We start from the raw sequence: 5,603 nt of genomic DNA on the forward strand, positions 1-5,603 counted from the left end.
TCAACACACATGGCTAGGCATTTCTTATAATATATCAAACTCTGTGGGATTCACCGTCACACAGATTCCAATTCTAACAGTGTGCTCCAACTCTTTAGAAATGTCTCAAGAGTCAAAATCTCCATGGGAATGACCTCTGAGCATGTCTATCAGGGAATTCCTAGATTGTGTTAAAGGAGGCGGGAAGGTCTTTTGAATAAAAAAGGAGAAAAAAGGGCGAAAGCAAGAGGAAGATTGGCATTAACCTTTCCTTGCTTCCTGACTGCAGATGCAGCATAATTAGCTGCCACACTCCTTTGATTATGCCTTCCTTGTTATGGAAGGGATGGCACCCTCAAACTATGAGCCAAGATAAAAACAAAACAAAACAGAACAAAACAAAAAAACCCTTCCTTCCTTATGTTTATTTGGTCAGGTGTTTATTTTATAACAGCCGGGGAAAAAAAGCAACCAATTAAGGGTTTCTCAAACTCTCGGATTTTTCCACGAGATGTCGTGTTAGTCACTTTTCTGTGGTTGTAATAAAACACCATGACCAAAAGCAACTTGTGGAAGAAAGAGTGTACTGACTTACAATTCCAGAGGAATAAGAATCGATCACGGCAGGTGTCCCGCGCTTCGCTGACCAGTAGCAATGACGACAAAACACCGAGGCTCCTTCTCATGCGGTTTACTCAGGAATTCCTTTGTGTTACAACTCTTTTAGGTTTCTTGGTGTTACAGCTCTTTCAGGTTTCTTGCTTTTGTGGAATGGCCCCAGACAGCCCAGCAAATGCTGCTTATATACCCGAGCCCGAGTGCCGTGGCCCTCCTGGATTGGTCCCCGGCAATTGCCTCATTAGCATGTACCCGCTCTGGAGGGGTTGGCGCATGCGCAGTGGAACTGTCTATCCCCGTGGTGCATCAGAAACGGCTGCCATATTGGACGCCACCGTCCAAGCGGCTGCCTACAGGCAGGGATGCGTGGCAGTGACTGGCGGGCAACAGGAGCGGGAAGCTGAGAGATCACATCTTTGAACAGCAAGCATGTAGCAGAGAGAGAATGCAATCTGGATGTGGGGAAAGACTATAAAACATTCCAATCCAGTGTGAGATAAACTTCTTCCTGCAAGACTACACCTCCTAAACCTCCCCAAATAGCGCCACCTATTGGGGCCAAATGTTCAAATACCTGAGCCAATGGGGCACATTCTCATTCAGTCCCTGCCATGTTGTACACATATATGCCAGGCATATGTGCATGTTACATACATTATGCATAATTAGTGTGTATTTATCCCTATAACTGCAATGGTCCATTGATATGATTGTTTTGTTGCATTACTATGCTAATTCTGTGTGTTTGCATACTGCTGTGATTATCTTTTTCTTTAGAGCAGAGTTGAATCCCTTTGTATTTCCTTCCTCATCTTCAATTCTGTTCAGGATTATAGAAATCAAGGTTGAGGATTCTTCTCCCTTAGTTGGTCCAGGAAGGGAGTTCAAGTCTCTTTGATTTCCATGATGCACATCTCACCTGGGAGCACCTATGTTTTCTGTGATAAAGTCAAAATTACAATTCCTGGGTCTAAAGCAATGACTCTGAGATTATGCACAGAAGGAACCAAAGACCTCAGTGGGAAGCTTGAAACTGTTAAGGAAGAACCTTTTGCAAAGTTCTTATTTATTTTTGTTTCAGGAGAAAAGAAAAAAGAAAAGGAACAGCCACCCTCTTATTTTGGAGGCTAAAGGAAAGGTTGCAATGGCAAACTAGAAAACACATGCAATAATATGATGCAGGTTTGCACGCAGTCCCAGTGGCTCTATGGTGAAGATCTGTGGATCTGATCACAATGGTGATGGGCTGGATAGAGTTAGGGATCCAGTCTGAAATTACCAGTCCATATATAGGAATAGGAAACTTGACAAGTGGCCCTCACCCTAAGAACCCTGAAGGAGCTCTCGGAAGGAGCATAGAGCAGCAGCCTCACTAGGCTAGCGGACCTGTCCACAGCCAGCCAGTCATCATGGTGTCAAGGATCAGAAGCCCAAGGGGTAGTGTTGCTTCCCTTTGTTGTGTGTATCAGCTGGCATCTTGTTGGGTGTGGTGACTTGTCAGGAAGCAGACCTGTTGCTAGGCAACCAAGGAGGCTGAGGAAATTCTCCTCCCCTAGGAGACTGAGTGCCAGGAGCCTTCAAGAAGACTTTGGATATCACCAAACAAACAAAAATGTGCGGCCTCAGGGAGGAGCAGCTCAAAAAAATTTTTTGTTTGTTTTTGAGAAGACTAATGGGTAGAAAATTATGACCTGGGCATGGAAAGGAAGCGAAAGAAAGGAAGAATAAGAACAAAGAGGAGAAAGGATCAGGTTTCATATGTGTGTGTGTATATGTATATACATATATACATACATATGCATGTGTATTTGTGTATTACTTTTGTTGTTGTTGTAACAAAATACTTGCAGCATAAGGAAAGGCCCACCAGCTTAACGTTCAGTGTGGTGGAGAAGATGAAGGCAGCTTTATGGTAGTGGTAGGCATGCGGCCGGGACTTCTAGTTTCCTTTATTTTATTTTTTTAAAAGACACTCTTCTACATAATCAGGATGGTGATCTGTAATAAAAAGCATCTCTAAGTGATAATGTTGACTCAGATTGTTCATAGGTACATTCAGAAATCACTTTCTGGCCATAATAAACATTGTTTACAAAATTTTAAAATGTGTCTAAATACACATTAATTTTATAAACTGATTTAGCTTGGCCAATTTTTTTTTCTTTTGGCCAGAAACAATAATCCTGAGAGCTTAAACAAAAATTCCAATAAAAGGAAAAATATTGGAACTGCAACAAATATCTTAAAATTTGTCTTTAAAAGGGAAAAAGTATTTAAAGAAAAATGTAAAAATGAATGTTTGTTAAAAGTTCTTTAACAAACTACCTTGGGAGCTCAACTTAAAAATAGAACTTGATATACTAAAACAGACGTTTCGGTGCAGCTCCAAAAATCTTCATACATACAGCAATTTGCAAGGACGACCCTGGATCAGAAATGTTATTCCTTGTGTATATTTTGTGTGCATGCCCCATCTCAGTTGTCATAATTGTCTCTGTCATTTCCTCCTGAGTAGCGGTCATAGCCACCCTGGCTGCCACTGAAGTCTCTAGACCACCCAGACCAATATCCATATCCTCCAGGTTGACTGTCATATCTTCCACCACCTCTAGAGTAGCTGCAACCATGCCCACCAAGGGCACCCCCTCTGGTTCCCCTAGCAGACTTGCCTGCATGATAGACACGGCTTTGGCACCCATCCAGGGACTCTCCATTCATGGCTTTCATGGAATCTGAGGTATGCTCTGGGTTTGTGAACGTGATGAAGCCAAAACCCTATGATCTTTGAGTTTCCCAATCCTTGACAACAACCACCTCAGAGAGAGGCCCAAAGCTGCTGGAGTGGTCTTCAAGTGCCTGCTCATTGATGTTGAAGTTGAGCCCACCCACGAAGAGTTTCCCTCCTTCAGGAGACATGGCAGAATGCAAGACCTGGAAATTAAAAGTCAGAAGACTACAGAGACGAAGCACTCTAAGGAACTGAGAGAACAGGGAGCTCTAGTTTCCTTTTGTCTTGGCAAAACAGGAAGCAGAGAGATGAATTTTGGTGTTCCTTACATTTTATCATTTTCTGTCAATTTCAAAGATTCGGGGAGAAAGACCACTGACCCAAATCATCACAGCCAAATTAATCAAAGCAAGCTTTTTTATTCTTGTACCTGGGCTGTCTTCCCCTAAGGTGGGGTTCAAGAGATCAGCATTGGACATGGTCAAGATAAGGTTTTTATAGCTCAAGGGCAGGGCTTTCCACATGAGGGATTTGGCTGGCAGATGGGTAAAGTTATGGGAGTAGCCTAACAAGGTGGTCATGACAACAGACAGTCATAACAACCTTCTGAAACAAAGGTAGGGTTGCAAGATGATTATAACAATTCTTTGAAACAAACACATGGTTGTCATTTCTTCTGACAGGCAGTACAGAGGCATTTGTAGTTAAGGTTACAGATGGGGCACAGCCCAGTCCTTGAGAAACACAAACATTCCTGTTTAATCACAAACAGGAATGAACCTAGTTTGTCTTTACTATAAGGTGGCTTTTAAGCCCAAGATGGAGTCAGGCTGGTTCATCACTTCCTCCCTTCTATTTGACCTAAGCCTCCAGCTAATGAGATGCTGCTGCCCAGATTCAGGGTGGGTCTAGCATCCTCAGCTAATATACTTCTGGAAACATACTCACAGACACGTCCAACCGATAACAAAAACTAACCACCACAGTCTATCAGCTATGGGTTGGGACCCCCTCAAAGACCATCAGAAAACACAGATATTTTCATTATGATTCAGAACAGTAGCAAAATTAGAGTTATGAAGTAGCAACAAAAATAATTTTACGGTTGGGGCATTACCACATGAGGAACTGTATTAAAGGGTCACAGCCTTAGGAAAGTTGAGAGCCACTGCTCTGTCATCAGTGAATGAGCCTGGGGAGGGCAGATGACGACTTTTTAAAAGATTGATTTATGTATTTTATGTATATGGGTGTTTTGCCTGGATGTACATTTGCATACCGGGAGACAACATTGGATCCCATCGCACTATCGTTATAGACAGTTGTGAGCTGCCGTGTAACTGCTAGAATTGAACCCAGGACCTCTGGATGTGCAGCCAGTGTTCGTAACCACCAAGTCAACACCCAGATGGCAACTTCTTAATTCTCTATTATTAAAGAGTCCTTGGAGATCAAACTTGGGGTTCTTGGTCTGAGCAGAAAATGCCTTTACCTCCTGAGCCATTTCAATGTCCATGAGCTTTCTTCAAGGCTTCCTTTCTACCTTGTGGAGCTGTGGCAATCCAGGCAATCACGTGCTTGAGTATTAGAATCTGTCCTGAGGTGCTGGCCTTCTGCCCATGCCCAGTCAGTTCGGGTTGACAGTTTCTCTTGGAACACTCAGTCCAGATGTAGTTTTACCACTGATGAAAGATCAAGCGCATTTGCATACTGAGAAGGACACCTATCACAATCCTAACATGATGCTTCCCTGCTGAGGAGCGACAGTTGGTAAACACTAGTATTGAAAGTCTGCTTTCTGCAATTGAACCACTACATTTTTTTAATATAAAAATGAAAAGGTTTATATTCACAGTAAAAAACGCTGCAATTAACAACATACAATGAATTTGAATCTGAACTGAGATGTTTCAAGCAGTGGTCCACACAGGGTGTGTTGTGTGATTACACGCACAGTGTGCGGAGCATGCTGTGTGTTAGCAGCCAATGATGGTTTGAAGACACATGATATAACACTGGTGAGCTCTCGCAGAAATGCCCCAGATTTACTACATTTTTTATTTTGAATCATTGAATTATCTTTTGGTTGTTGGCTGTTCAGAGACCTTTTTCTGTTGCCAATTTTTTTTGCATCTCTGTGTTCAGTGGTTTAAGAAGCTTCATCCTAGAGCTGGCACTTCTCTGGTTCTGCCCAGTGAACGGCTGCATCCACAGGTGAAGGAGAGAATGAGTACTCCAGACGTTTTTAAACGAGTATTCACAAATGCTAAGTTTATGA

General features: G+C 42.6%; 1 pseudogene; it reads right to left on the reverse strand.

Moving 5' to 3' along the window:
* Window positions 1-3,017: 3,017 nt before the first annotated feature.
* On the reverse strand, window positions 3,018-3,513 carry LOC116094012 (annotated as a pseudogene).
* Between the last annotated feature and the right edge of the window lie 2,090 nt (window positions 3,514-5,603).

Source organism: Mastomys coucha, unplaced genomic scaffold, assembly GCF_008632895.1.
Source record: "Mastomys coucha isolate ucsf_1 unplaced genomic scaffold, UCSF_Mcou_1 pScaffold16, whole genome shotgun sequence".
Lineage (NCBI taxonomy): Eukaryota > Metazoa > Chordata > Mammalia > Rodentia > Muridae > Mastomys > Mastomys coucha.